The following is a 16,303-nucleotide window of genomic DNA, read 5'->3' as shown; positions in this document are numbered from 1 at the left end:
ACACATGGATGTCTCATCTAGGATCTCTAAATGGCTAGTTAGGTTACAAGAGTTTGACTACACCATGCAAGTAGAAAACTCCACCAGGGCTAGTTTATCGGGTATTCTTACTCATCTCCACTATGAGAAGAAGCTGAAGGTCAACATGGAAGCAAAAGAAGAGAAACCAATGGTAGAAAGTCCTAAGCTAGAAAGATCTCACTCTCTTTTCTTTGACGGAGCATACAACAGAACAGTGGACCAGTCAGCTGGCATCATCATTTTCAATGAGCAACGGGAAAGGGTATTCTCCATCGGGCAGCTATTACACTCCCACTCCAACAACGAAGCAGAGTATGCAGCTTTAATTCTTGGGTTAGAACAATGTATTTTTCAAGGGATTCAACGCCTAAATGTGTTTGGTGATGCTTTGCTTTTGATAAAGCAGATAAACGGCACTTGGGTTTGTAAAAATCAGGTTTTTCTTGGTCAACTATGCCAAGTTAAGGATCTTTTAAGAAAGTTAGAAGCAGTGCAATTATTTCATGTCCCCAGGATAGAAAATCAGGAGGAAAATTCTCTAGCCAAAGAAAGAATACAAGACGTTCCCACAGGAGCAATCAAACTAAAACTACCCCTCTTTCAAGGTAGTGATGATATGCTTGATATTATCATCTTTCTAGATACAGGAGAATGTCCGGAAGGGTACACTAGGGGCCAGAAATAGTGGTTGGTAAGGAAGGCTACAAGATATCGCCTTGTAAGCGACCACTTGTATTGTAAAGGCAAGAATCAGATTCTCAGGCGAGTACCAACCTCCAGTGAGATCACAGAGGTAATTTCAAGTTGCCATGATGGTGTCTGCGGCGGTCATTTTGCGTTAGATATCACCAGTAGGAAGATTCTATAGGCAGGATACATTTGGCCTAGTCTGAACATGGATGTGCATCACTAGTGTAAAACATGCAAAGCCTGTCAAGTGGCCAGTGGTCGCACACTAACCTATGAACCACAGACTCCTATCATCTCATACGGTCCATTTGCGAAATGGGGAATAGATGCAATCGGTCCTCTACCAAGGGCCCAATCAGTTAAACTATACATTCTAGTTGGTGTAGACTACATGACCCGATGGGCGGAAGCAGCAGCCACCACCCGCATTACAGCCCAAGAGGTAGCAAAGTTCATATTTGAGCACATTTGTTACCGTTTTGGCACTCCTCTTGAGATAATATCTAATAGGAGACCAGGTTTCATAGGCGATCTGGTGGGAGAACTGATGAAAAAGTTAGGCATTACACACCGACATTCCACACCACACTCTCCACAATGTAATGGCCTAGTAGAAAAGGTAAACGGAATGATTTGCAAAATCATCACAAAATAGGTGAATAACCACACAGGAGACTGGGATAAACATCTCATGGCCACTCTATGGGCCTACCAAACGACGTTCCAAACATCATTAGGTTTCACCCCTTTCCATCTAGTTTACGGAAAGGAGGAAATTCTGCCCATTGAGGTACAGATAGCAATCTTACGAGTCATGGCTAGCCAATTACAACGCCCAATTGTAAATCTCTGCAACCACATCTTGGATCTGGAAAGGATCCAACTAGATAGGGAAGATGTAATCAATCACTATGCAGTGCAGGCAGAGCGATGCCGGCTCACTTGGCCACTCTATGGGCCTACCGAATGACGTTCCGAACATCATTAGGTTTCACCCCTTTCCATCTAGTTTATGGAAAGGAGGAAATTCTGCCCATTGAGGTACAGATAGCAATATTACGAGTCATGGCTAGCCAATTACAGCGCCCATTTGTAAATCCCCGCAACCACATCCTAGATCTAGAAAGGCTCCAACTAGATAGGGAAGATGCAATTAATCACTATGCAGCGCAGGCAGAGCGACGCCGGCTCACCTTCAATCAAGGGCTTAAGGAAAAGGGCATGTTAGTATTGAGATACAACAACAGATTCGACACCAGGAAGGATAAGAAATTTCAACCCCGATGGGAAGGACCATTCATTGTCAAAAGGTGATATGACAACGGCAGCTATAAGCTGATGGAAGCAGATGGGAGAATTCAAAATACTAGAGCCAATGGATGGAGGATAAAAAGGTATTTCCTTAGGTTTGATCCAGAGTTCATGCTAGATATTCCACAAGAGGGGGAACCCTCCAACTCCGTGACTAAAGAATCAGAGGTAGGGCTAGAAGCATGAATGCCTCTAGCCAGATGGGAGGGATAATGACTGCTGGTTTTCAAAACCGTGACAGCGAGAACAAAACCCCAAAGAGGGGAGAGCATATTACCAAGGGAAAACAAAAAAAACAAAAAAAAATCTTTAACATTCACTACCCCTAGGCTTAACCATTGGCAGGGCGCCACCAATTTGACCACATCTCTCCATTATTGCCAGAAGATAGAGCCCACTCTCTCCTGCTTCACGGCTCCGCCACACACTCTCTCTCACTTACCCAACCGCTGCATCACCCAACCCAATGGGTGCATAAAAAAAACATTTCCACTATTCCCTAGCGGGCCGCCAAATTTTGTGAATTCTCTCTCTCTCTCTCTCTCTCTCTCTCTCTCTCTCTCTCTCTCTCTCTCTCTCTCTCATTATTCACAAATTCTCTCTCTCTCTCTCTCTCTCTCTCTCTCTCTCTCTCTCTCTCTCTCTCTCTCTCTCTCATCCACTCGCCACCTCACCCCACCCTCTCACGCTCTCTCTGTGTCGAACCCACAACCCAAATGCCGCCCTGCATGCATAGAAACGCTCTCTCTCTCTCTCTCTCTCTCTCTCTCTCTCTCTCTCTCTCTCTCTCTCTCTCTCTCTCTCTCTCTCTCTCTCTCTCTCTCTCTCTCTCTTATTCACACCACATAGGACCCTCACACACCCTCACACACTCACCCCACCCTCTCTTGCTCTCTCGGTGTCACCATAGCCTACAGGTAGCCATCCCACTCTCTCTCTCTCTCTCTCTCTCTCTCTCTCTCTCTCTCTCTCTCTCTCTCTCTCTGAGTCGGCCCGAGGGTGCAGCATGGCACCGAACCGTTTTTTTCTCTCTTAAACACACCTACACACACACACACACACACACACACACACACACACACACCTCAATCCCCTCAGCATCCCCCCATTTCCCACCTTGCTCACTCACGTTCTCCCACCCTCTCCCTCGCTCTGAGCAGTCGACGAGCCTGCGAGCTAGAGAGAATTTTTTTTAATATATATATATATATAAAAACTATAGTGATATATAATTTATTACACCCTCATTCCCACACACACATTCTCGTTCACACACACACTCACCCCCACGGCACACACAACCCCAAGCTATACACACATACACACAAACGATAACATATGCATTCACATATATAGCACGCACACCTACACGCATGAGTATAAGTATACACATACACACGCACGCGTATACGCACATACCAAAAAAATGAAAAAAACCGAAGGACATCGACGACATCGACAAAAAGAAAGGAGGCGGGTAAAGCACACGTCACCGACACCAAAATAAGCAAAGGCACCGAAGGCATGCCCCGATCGACCCCGAAAGTGACGAATGCGCTACACTGACTCACCAACTAGGCTGCCATTCACCGGCATCGCGTCCACGATGCCCTCTTCAGTAAAACCCATAGGTTGTCGTCATTTTTTCTAGTTTCAAACCAAACCTTATAAAAAATCCCAAATTTGTACATTCTCATCTCTCTAGGTGATGGTCACAAAGGCCCACCTAGAGGTTTTCCTTATAATATTTCCCAAGACAAAGCAATGGTCAACCACCCAAGGCCCACCACCTACTTTGTCTCCCCTAATTAGATTACCCTAATCAAACTAGATTACCCTAATCTAAAGCAGCCAGCACCTATAAAAAGCATTGAGAGGTCACTAGCGGGGGGGGGAGGCAAGCTCATTAGAGGTCAGCACTTGGTAGTATTTTGGTGGGAGAAATTGGAAACATTTGCATCACAAGAGAGGGGACTTAGTGTAGCGATTTTCTTTGGGAACTTGTACTATGTAAAGAAGCTATGTATACATCTCGACTCCAATGGTCAATGCACACACTCATGTTAGCAAGGTTCTTCTGTCGGTGAGTCATCTCTAGAGAACACAACAAGTAGGCTCACTATCTCTCCCTCTATCTCTCTATCACCATGAATTTCCACCTCATCAGAAATAAGGTTGTTGTAAATATTGCAAGAAAATAATTCTCCCTCACATCCTCGAGGGTTTTCATCACCTATCATTTTTCCTCCCTGTGTGTGTGTGTGTGTGTGTGTGTGTGTGTGTGGAGAGTCCGTGATATTTCAAATCACCGCTGTCTGCATCCTAGCTGCTCAAAGCTAGGTGGTGCCTCGCTATTCGCTTCATCGTGACTGGCCTGTGGCCTGCATCAGCTCCCGGCATTTTTGAGGTCGTCGGGGTTTGTGTGGTGCTTTGCGCTCATCATTTGGTGCCCCCACTGAGGAGGGATTCTCAAAAACCTTCAGTTTATGATGATGAAAGCAACACACATCATCAATCATAAACGAATGGCTGAAGGAATTCTCTAACTGGAGGACGGAAGAGGAGGAGACTAAATAGGCACTAGCCGCCTTCATTGAAGTACTACTACCAGGCTGTAGTGTCGTCCGTATTCAAGAGGTAAGCTCCCCATCTCGTGTTGCTCGTTCTAACCACAAATTGAGAGCATTAGGTGGGAGGCATATAAAGTGCTACCACTATTGTCGACCAAAACACACTATCAATGAGTGCCAGCAACAACGAAGGCAGCGAAGAGGCTGAAATTGTCTACATTGACATTCACCGCGAGGAGGTTGTCCATATCAAAAGAGGAAAGAAAACAATAAGGCCTCTTTTCCCCAAGGAAACTGCAATCAAAGGTATAACCTCTACTCCAAAATGGCCTAAATGGGTTGCTTGAGCCAAAGGTAAGGAAAGGCTAAGCCAGTCTGGAAACACATGACCCCAAAGGAAGAAGCATCTGGCCACACGAGTTCTTCAAGTTCAAAAAGCCGGGTCATACCCAGTTTGCCAAAGAGAAGGTCATCCAAGGCTAAGTGGCGGAAGGTCGCCTCCCGATTCGTATGGCGCATGCAAGTACTGCTATTCTATTTCGACAATCCTGAAGCAGAAGTGGTAAGAAGGTTTCCATGCCCTAAAGAGGAGTGGTTTGGCTACTTCTCTCCCTGATTAGATTACCCTAATCAAACCAGATTACCCTAATCTAAAGCATCCAACACCTATAAAAAGAACTGAGAGGTCACTATCGGGGGGGCGGGGGAAAGTTCATCAGAGGTCAGCACTTGGTAGTATTTTGGTGGGAGGAATTGGCAACATTTGTATCACAAGAGAGGGGACTTAGTGTAGCGATTTTCTTTGGGAACTTGTACTATGTAAAGAAGCTATGTATACATCTCGACTCCAATGGTCCATGCACACACACTCATGTTAGCAAGGTTCTCGTGTCGGTGAGTCATCTCTAGAGAACGCTGTCGTGCTGTGACACGTACATAGTGGGAACGCATGCTACAAGATCTATCTTGTATTTTTTTAGATACATAATTATATTTCCTATAGTGTACATATGCATATTTAAGTATAATAATAAGCTTTCTATCTCATCCTATTATTTTTCTCAAGGGTAACCTATCCTTACTTTACCATCAGAAAATACTATGGGAAAAGCATCAATAGCTCCGCCTCTTTAACTTGGGGCAAAAAGCATTGATTCTTTATTTCTACTATTTCATTATCATCTCACACCCTAGCTAAATCCTATATCTAGGGTAAACTCCAATATATATATATTCTACGTATTTTTTATACTTTTCTTATATTTTTTTTTAAATAGCTACTAGGAGAGAATCAAATCCTAGTGGGACACTAGGTGGCATGATTTCAAAGATACACTTATTTTAATGCATTATTGCAAGCATGATTACAAAAATTTGTCAAGGAGCAATGTCATGCTTTCATATGGCATGAGGTGTCCTTTGGAATTAAATGAAAGTGTAGGCTAAGGAGACCACATGAAGACTTTTGCTGCCATAAATGGACCCTATTTTGATGAATTTTTTACTCAAGGTTCCAATCTGAATTGGAAAACAATTTTAAAATGCAAATCGTAGCTAATGAGCTAAAGTTTTTGCCCATATTTTTACTTTTTTATTTGGAGCCACGGTTGAGGAGATATGATCAAAATACTGGACCCCAGTCTGCCCACATCATGCAGGGACAACTCATTTCCAACTTTTCCAATTCCTGTTCACACTGGCTCCTCTCTTCTTGTGTAAACCCTTGGGGGTTCCCTTCACCTATAAAAGGGGACCTCTTCTTCCTTGGAAGGAACTCAAGCATTCAAGCCATTGATGAGAGGAATTCTTGAGGGAGTGAGTAGTAATGCCTAATTGTACTTAGCCATTAACATAAGCCCAAGCCTACACTTTCTCCTAGAGGGAGACTAGCCATTCTTGCAACAAGCTAACCTTGGAAGATCAACTCTAATCAAAGAAGGTCTTGCACTTGGTGTATCAATCAAAGTGGAATTATCCACTCTTCTTCTCTCTCCCATCAATAATGGTGCCGAAGGGTTTCAAGTAAGATGTGTTCTACATTGATGTTTTCTTGATTTCTTGTTGTTTTCATTTTCATCTCTAATCCAACATATATATATATATATATATATATTTAATCTCATCTCTTTAACCAAATCTATCTCTTTCACTCTTAGTAATTCATCCTCTCTACAAATTTTAGGTTCTCCCTTCTACAGGTACATCTCTCCCCGCAGTATTCTTCTTGTCTACGGGCAAGAATAGGGCTTGGGAGGGAAAATTCTCATCTCTTCACTTCTCTCATATCTACATTTCTCACATACTATCTTAGATGAATAACCCACATGATGATCATTTCTATCGCTTTCACTCTGTACGATCTATTAGAATTAACGTATGGATTAGCCGTAAAATACACTTTCAACAACGTATAGTGTTTCTCTTCGGCCGTGAAAGGCTCAATGAAATACTTCTATCACTGGATCCCATCATACTACCTCTCATAGACTATAATTTTTCTTTTGATGTAAGCGTAGTTATCTTGCTATGAACCAAGAGGATTTGTACACACAATTAATCCCAATCACTAGACAAAATATCTATATTATGGTAAGCACAAAACTACAATTCCAAAGAACAATTCGTAGCCTATTTGGTCAGCCAAGATTGAATGCCATTAACTCATCCATTAACCCTTTCATATTACCCATGATACGATATGACCATAGTCTTGATGTTTTCATCTTCATATTGTTTTGACATTCTCTTTTGCATTCTTTCTTTGTGTGTGTGTGAGTGCAAGAGAGAAAGAGTGAGTCTTCTTTGATTGCACTTCTTTCCAAACCCTAGTCTTCATGGAATCTATGGTTTAACTCCTTCATATAGTTTTTGTTGAGTTCTCTCACAAACTCTCACAACCATAAGCCCGGTGCTTTCCTGGCAAGACCGCAAATTTCTCGACAACGCACCAAGTAGGCTCACTATCTCTCTATCACCATGAATTGCCACCTCGTCAGAAATAAGGTTGTTGTAAATATTGCAAGAAAATAATTCTCCCTCACACCCCTGAGGGTTTTCATCAGCTGCTATCATTTTTTCTGTGTGTGTGTGTGTGTGTGTGTAAATATTGCAAGAAAATAATTCTCCCTCACACCCCTGAGGGTTTTCATCAGCTGCTATCATTTTTTCTGTGTGTGTGTGGACAGTCCGTGATATTTCAAATCACCATTGTCTACGTCCTAGTTGCTCAAAGCTAGGTGGTGCCCCCCTGTTCGCTTCACCGTGACCGGCATGCGGCGTGCATCGGCTCCCGGCGTTTTCGAGGCCGTCGAGGTTCGTGTCGCGCTTTGCGCTCGTCAATGCCCTTAATGCAACATCTAGTATAGTATATAAGACTATTAAACTCATATGTGTAACCATTGTTGACAAACAAGGATACAGGTAGACAACTAGGATGAGCATCACTCGAGATATATATTTAAGCTACAACAGATTCGGGACAAGCTCCTGGTAGCACATAAAGGAAAAAAGAGAACCTAGCCAATAGCAATTAGAGACCCTAATACAAGGCGTGTAAACCCATAAAAACTTTCACAGACCGTAATGGACCCTACTTACATAGACAAGCAAAAGAGAACATAACATATGATTAGAAGTATGGTTGGGGTCCAGGGTGTGACAGCAATAACAAGCAGTGGGGATTGCTTGATATACCTGTCACCCATTTAGTGCAAATTAATTCTAATTAATTGTACTTGTGGTTGGTTCGCAAGTAAAGATCCCTGCTCTCATCTAGTAGGAGTTCCGGCTTTAACTTCTACTTGGTCATGTATCAAAGTATCTTGTAATGTACTTTTTATCAAGAAATTGTTCTATATTTTGTTCTTTACACAATGTGCTGTTGCAAACAGTATTTAATTTTATCAGTATATGGTTCTGAAAGATAGGATTTTTAAATTCAAACACACACATACAGACATTGTGTGTGTGTGTGTGTGTGTGTGTGTGTGTGTGTGTGTGTGTGTGTGTGAGAGAGAGAGAGAGAGAGAGAGAGAGAGAGAGAGAGAGAAAGCAAAGAATTTACATATATATGCATATATAAACAAAGAACACATACACAAACACATTGAGAGAGAGAGAGAGAGGGAGGGAGAGGGAGGGAGAGAGAGAGAGAGAGATCACAGATTTTACATATACATGCATAAACAAAGATCACATACACACACACACACATTGAGAGAGAGAGAGAGAGAGAGAGAGAGAGAAAGCAAAGATTTTACATACACATGCATAAACAAAGATCACACACACATAAATTGAGAGAGGAAGAGGAAGAGGAAGAGAGACAGAGAGAGAGAGAGAGAAATAGAGAAAGAGAGAGAATATAAAATGAAATGTTATATTTAACATCTTCAAAATGTCAAAATGATTTATGAGATCAATTTGATAAACTCCTTGTGGATCTAATCTAATATCTGTTTTTTCCAAGAAAAGAGTGCATCGATCGGTGAAGAGCTTCGTCATTGTCCGTCTTTGTAAATAGACGTACTATGACATATATAGATAAAGAGAGAGGAAAAGAGAGATAGAAAGAGAGTTAACATAGGTTTAAGATTTAGTTTTTCTATTTAAGTTAGAGTTTAGGTTTAGATTTAATATTAGAGCTTTGGGGTTAGGTTTAGGATTTAACTCTATATTTAAGGTTTAGAGTTGAACAAGAGGCCCAACCATCTCTCCCTTTTTTGTAAAGCTTGAAGGTGTTTAAACTAGTTAGATTTGGAATGTTCAACAGGTAGGCAACAACACTAGCTGCTAAAAGTGTTCTCCTTTTGTTGAGCTTGAGTGATAGAAGAAGAAAGTGAATAACTCAAGACTTTCACAAAGTATCAAGTTGTCTTTTGTGTGTGTGTGTGTGTGTGTGTGTGAGAGAGAGAGAGAGAGAGAGAAGCACTCGCGGTGTTGAGCACGAAATAGAGCAGCTGAAGCAAACGTTGTAGCAGCAGGAGTAGTTTTCGTTTGAAAAATCTACATATTTGTTATGTGTATGTGCATGCATGTTTGAGAGAGAGAGAGAGAGAGAGAGAGAGAGAGAGATTAGTTTAGATTTAAGATTAGATTTTGGATTTGGTTTTTATATTAAAGTTTAGCTTCAAGATTATGGTTTAAATTTAGAGTTAGGTTTATGGTTATGTTTGCACTAGTTTGAATGTAGCTCATAGGAGTTTAGATATGTAGTTGTTTGCAAGCTCACATGTGCAAACAACTCTCTCTCTTTCTCTCCACGGATGTGGCATTAGGTTAGAAAGCTTTCAATGGCACGGTACTCAGAATGGAGTCAGACATATAATGTGCACAATAATCCCTCGAACAAGGAGCTGCTGTGAAGAGATGTTACAATGCTGTGAATGGCTACAACTAAACAAGAGGCAAAGTGGCTTTGTCCACTACATGCATTGTTATGTAGACTTGCATGTGTAGATTTATCATACCCACAAATATAGGCATTGACCAATAAAGACGAGATTGGGTGTATCCAAGATAGAGTGTACCCGCTTCCCGTAGTCCGCACCCAAGCGTGACCTCCACAATGCGGCTAATTTGCCGAGTTATCCTCGTGCCCGAAGCAAGAAATTGCGATGCGTAGCATACTTCTACAACTTAGTGAGCTATTGGTAAGAATCTCCACGTAACTCACCAAGTGACGTGGTCATGCCACAAAGGCGACGTGTTATTTCCACGTACATGCACATATGGCATTGCCACGTAACTCGCCAAGTAACGTGGCTATGCCAACATAGGCAAGCCACGTAACTCGTCGAGTAACGTGGCTATGCCAACATAGGCAAGCCACGTAACTCGGCAAGTTACGTGGCAAAGCCTACTAGATTGCTACATAGGCAAGCCAAGTAACTAGGTGAGTTACGTGGATGCCTTCTTGTAAAAACTCTCAACAATGATGTGGCATACACGTCATAAGTCCACGTAACTCGGCGAGTTACGTGGACACGTCTCCAACCGTTTGCATTCCATGCAACTCGGCGAGTCACATGGCACTCGATGAGACTTGCAAATATGATTAAACATGTACCCACATGCGTGCATGGACTTGTTTGACGAGAATCGTATTGAGTGTCTAGCTCAGAGAATGTCTGGATCAAATCTCTATCACTCCTTGTATCTATTGAGACTCAATTTCTCTCTCTCTCTCTCTCTCTCTCTCTCTCTCTCTCTCTCTCTCTCTCTCTCTCTCATAAAAGGTGTCTAAGAGTCTCTCTACCACATGATAAATATCATATCATTTTTTGTAAAATTATATACAAATTCATATCCAAAAATATATCTATTTCCAACCTTCAAGGGCACTTCCTCCGGACTCCCCCGCTAAGGGGGCGGGGGGGGGGGGGGGGGGGGGGGGGGGGGGTGGGGGGGGGGGGGGGGGGGGGGGGGGGGGGCTAAATAGCTGTTCCCCCCCCCCCCCCCCCCCCCCCCCCCCCCCCCCCCCCCCTTGGATCCCCTTGATGACAAAAATAAAGACACACACACACACACACACATAGAAAGAGAGTTTTCTTTTTTAATTTTAGTTGATGAAAATCTAGTTGTCCATATAGACGATGAGCTAGTTGTCTAAGTATACACCAATCTGGTTGACCATATATGCGACCATAAAGAAGATGATATAGAAAATAATATAATCTAGTTAACCATACAAAGAACCATTTAAAAGGGCTTGGAGCAATCCTATAAGAAACCATATAGACGATCATAGCATCAACCATATAGATGACCATATGTATCTCTATGTAGAAGATCGTAGAACCGGCCATATAGACTAGCATAGAACTGGCCATATAGACTACCATATACCTGTGGTCTATGGAAAAAGGATAGCACTATATTTAGATGACCATGTGGATGCCGATGTAGAGAACTATATAAATTCCCATGTAGATACTCATAGAGAAAACCATATAAGTCTGATATAGATTTCCATAGAACCATATAAAGACGATCATATCCTAATCCATCATATAGAAAGACAGCAATGAAGATGAACCTATTGATGACATTAGCCGATCATATTGATGATCCACATAGACAACCAATCTTTACAAAGATAACCATGTATATGTCCATGCAGACAATTTTATAGATGACCATAGAGACAACATTGTAGATGCACTTGTAGCTCGGATCATGTAAACACCCATATAGAAACTATAAAGACAAGCATGTCCTAATCCATTATAAAAGGATACCAACGTAGATGAACATATAAAGGTCCACATATGTGGCAATCAATCTAGTCATATAGATGAAAATATAAACCATATGGTGCTCACACCCATTTTAAAAAGCCTTATGTCTATCTAATATGGTTTGGATAGTCCCAAACCATACTATGCGCTAAAAATGGGCCATATGGTTCCTATGATATATTTTAGCACATATTATGGGCTTTGATCACCTATACCATATTGGATAACTATGAAAATTTTCACAAGTTGTGAAATGGTTCTCAACCCCACCCATGAAAAGTATTGTGGCCATCCAATATGTTTTGGGTAGTCACGAACCATACTATGTGCTCAAATGGCCATACGGTCCATTTTAGCACATAGTATGGGCCTTGACCACCCATGCCAATTTGGATGGCTATGCAAATTTTTAGGGGTTGGGGTGAGAACCATTTTCCTACCTATGCATATTTTCACAGTCATCCGCTATGGTATGGGCGATCAAGGCCGATAATATGCGCTAAAATGGGTTGTATGTGCCAAACGGCCCATTTTAGTGCATAGTATGGATTGGGACCGCTCAAACCATATCGGATGGCTGTAGGAATTTTCAACCTAAGCTACTCCCTGCAGTGCAACATGAAAGTCAACAGCAGTCAAGGACAAAGCGTCTGAAGTTTAATCCCCCTTGCAGTGTGTCACGAGGATCAATGCAGTCAAGGACGGGTGTTTAAACCCGCAGACTAACACTGAGGTGTGAGAAAAGCTCCACAACAACATCATTAGCAAATTACAAGATGTAAACTAACACTGAGGTGCGAGCAAATCTCCACAACAACAACGTTAGCAAATAAAATTCACAAAAAAAACATTAAAAATTACCTAAAAAATTACCTGTTCGGCTCGACTTGGCTCGGCTCGACTCTGCTCGGCTCGACTCTGCTCTGCTCTATCACTATTCTCTCTCTCTCTCTCTCTAGAGATTCTCTCTCTAGCATGACAATTCAAACAACGGTGGGACAATCGCTAGTTTTTTACCATTGGGCCCTTAGCGAAGCCAAAACGAAAAAATTGGCGATTGTGCCACCCTACATCGACGAGACCAGAGCGGATGGCCATGAAATTTTGCAAGGGTGGGGAAAGCACTTAAATCCCTACCCCTGCAAAGTTTCATGGGCAACACAATCCATCTCGACGGGCTACAGTGGCACAATCACCAGTTTTTTACCATTGGGCTCTTAGCGAAGCCAAAACGAAAAAATTGGCAGATGTGACACCCTAGACAGACGAGACAGGAGCAGATTGCCATGAAAAATTGCAAAGTCAAGGAAAGCACCTAAATCCCCACCCCTGTAAAGTTTCATGGGCATCGCAATCCGTCTCGACGGTCTACAATAGCACAATCGTCAGTTTTTTACCATTGGGCCCTTAGCGAAGCCAAAACGAAAAAAATTAGCGATTGTGCCACCCTAGATCGACGAGATGGGAGCGGATGGCCACAAAACTTTGCAGTGGAAGGAAAATCTCTGCAAAGTTTTATGGACATCAAAATCCATCTCAATGGGCTACGATGGCATAGTCGCCAGTTTTTTACCATTAGACCCTTAGCGCAGCCAAAATGAAAAAATTGGTGATTATACCACCCTACACCGACGAGATGGGAGTAGATGGCCATGAAACTTTTTAGGGGCAAGAAACACACTTAAATCCCACCCCTGCAAAGTTGCATGGGCAATGCAATTTGTCTTGATAGTCTACTGTGGCAAAATCGCCAGTTTTTTATCATTAGGCCCTTAGTGAAGCCAAAACGAAAAATTGGCAATTGTGCCACCCTAGACCGACAAGACGCAAGCCGATGGCCATGAAACATTGCAAGGGAAATAAGAGAACCTAAATCCACACCCCTGCAAGGCTTCATGGCCATCTCAATCCGTGTTGACGGGCTACGGTGGTACAATCACCAATTTTTGACCATTGGGTCCATAGCGAAGCCAAAACGAAAAAATTGGCGATTGTGCCACCCTAGACAACGAGACGGGAGCGATGGCCATGAAACATTGCAGGGGCAGGGAAAGCACCTAAATCCCTACCCTTCAAAAGTTTCAAGGTCATTGCAATTCGTCTCGATGGCCTACGGTGGCACAATCGCCAGTTTTTAACCATTGTGCCCTTAGCAAAGCCAAAACGAAAAAATTGGCGATTATGCCACCTTAAACCGACGAGATGGGAGCTGATGGCCGTGAAACTTTACAAGGGTAGGAAAGCACCTAAATCCCTACCCCTGCAAAGTTTCATGGGCATCCCAATCCGTCTCGACGGTCTGAAGTGGCACAATTGCTAGTTTTTTACCATTGGGCCGTTAGCAAAGCCAAAGCGAAAAATATTGGGGATTGTGCCACCCTAGACTGACCAGACGAGAGGATATGGCCATGAAAATTTGCAGGAGTAGGAAAAGAACCTAAATCCCTGCCACTGCAAAGTTTCATGGGCATTGCAATCCGTCTTGACGGTCTACGATGGGGCAAAATCGCCAGTTTTGGGCTATTAGACCCTTAGCGAAGCCAAAACGAAAAAATTGGTGATTGTGCCACCCTAGACTGATGAGACGGGAGCGGATGACCATGAAACATTGCAAGGGTAGGGTAAGCACCTAAATACCCATCCCTGCAAAGTTTTATGGGCATCGCAATCGGTCTTGACGGACTGTGGTGGCATAATCGCCAATTTTTGACCATTGGGCCCTTTGCAAAGCCAAAAGAAAAAAATTGGCGACTATGCCACCCTAGACTGATGAGATGGGAGCGGATGGCCATGAAACTTTGCAGGGGCAAGGAAAGTTCTTAAATACCTGTCCATGCAAAGTTTCATGGGCAACATAATTCGTCTCGACAGTCTACTGTGGCACAATCGCCAGTTTTTGACCATTGGGCCCTTAGCCAAGCCTTAATGAAAAAATTGGCGATTGTGCCACCCTAGACCGATGAGACGGGAGTGGATGGCAATGAAACTTTGCAAGGGCAAGGAAAGCACCTAAATCCCCACCCCTGCAAAGTTTCATGGACATCGCAATCTGTCTCATGCAAACCTTCTCTCATGGCCTTTCCCCAACAAGGGGGTTTCCCCCATTTACCAGCCTATGGTTCATGGTTCTCGGGGGGTTTGTCAGCCCGTACCGAATTGTGTACAACTACAAGATAGTGTTTCTCAATTGAGATGAGAATGGGGTAGACCGCGACGCAAAGGACGGGTGAGGTGAGGCGACGAGTTCCCCACACCCCTCTTGTGACATTGGGATGCAACCCTCCCCTTGGGCGAGTGCCAAGGCTACCTTTCACCGACAGGCTTGGCTACTTTCGGGCCGTTTTCAAGTCTAGCGGGGCTCAATGCACTCGAGGTGGCCAAAGGGGCTTGATAGGTGATGAGTGATGGCGGACCGTGTCCAGGGCCGAGGCACCGATTACAGTAAGCTCCCGCCCAGGCCACGATGCCATCAAGGAGCGCGGTGGATGTTTTTTTCGTCGCGATGTATGTGTGGCTTGTATCGATGCGGAAGGTCTTGAACCCGTGTGCATAAGTAAACCAAAAGCTATTTTAAAAAATATTTCTTTTTGTGATTTAATGATATTTCAAATAAATAGAATTTTATTATCAATTAACACTCTTAAAAAATAAAAAATTATATAAAAATATAATTTTAATATTAATTTTTTTGGCTTAACTTACCACGTAAATAATTAGGTTGAGATATCTTGATTTTTAATTTATTTACATTATTTTAGAAAATGACATGGCTATTGAGGTGGCCATGCACAAATGACATGGTCATCCATGTGGCAAGCTGATGTGGATGATTGATGACATGGAATGCATAGGTGGAAAGATGAGGTGGCGGATGGGATCCCCTCATTTGCCATGTCATATGATGACGTGCCAAAATGTTGACATGTAAAGATTAGGTGGCAAAAAAGGACGTGATGAGTTGGCAAGGTGGCGATGTGGCATACTTGGTGGCTCATGAGGTGGCGAGTGATGTGGCAAGCCAGGCAAGCAATACTTACATGTGGTATGTGAGGTGGTGGATGACAAGGCACTTAAGGTGAAGTGGCATGCAAGGTGGCAATGGAGGGTGGTGGATGAGTTGGCAATTAGAATGAAATGGCAAGCCAAGTATTACGGTCAAAGTGTTGATTGTGGTGATGTGGAAGGTGAGATGAGGTGATGACATGGACCTTTGGTGACATGGCAGCCTCCTTGTATGAGGTGAGTTAACCAACTAGGATTGGGAGAGTAGAACCAAGCCATGGTTGGTTGACGAGTGCCAAAATTTCTAGGTTTGGTATTTACCAAACCTAAGGAGGCACACCTCAAGTGAATGCTGTAAGTGAAAAAAATTAAAACAATGAAACGTGTCTTTCCCTTACTCAAATTGACTCAAATTGTTTTCTATGAGGACCTAATACTAAGAGTTGTGACATTATTTATTAGATTTAAAAA

This window comes from Adiantum capillus-veneris, chromosome 13 (assembly GCF_014529385.1).
Source record: "Adiantum capillus-veneris isolate H3 chromosome 13, ASM1452938v2, whole genome shotgun sequence".
In the NCBI taxonomy this organism is placed as follows: Eukaryota; Viridiplantae; Streptophyta; class Polypodiopsida; order Polypodiales; family Pteridaceae; genus Adiantum; species Adiantum capillus-veneris.
The sequence above is the reverse complement of the archived record's forward strand: the minus strand, read 5'-3'. Positions refer to the sequence as shown.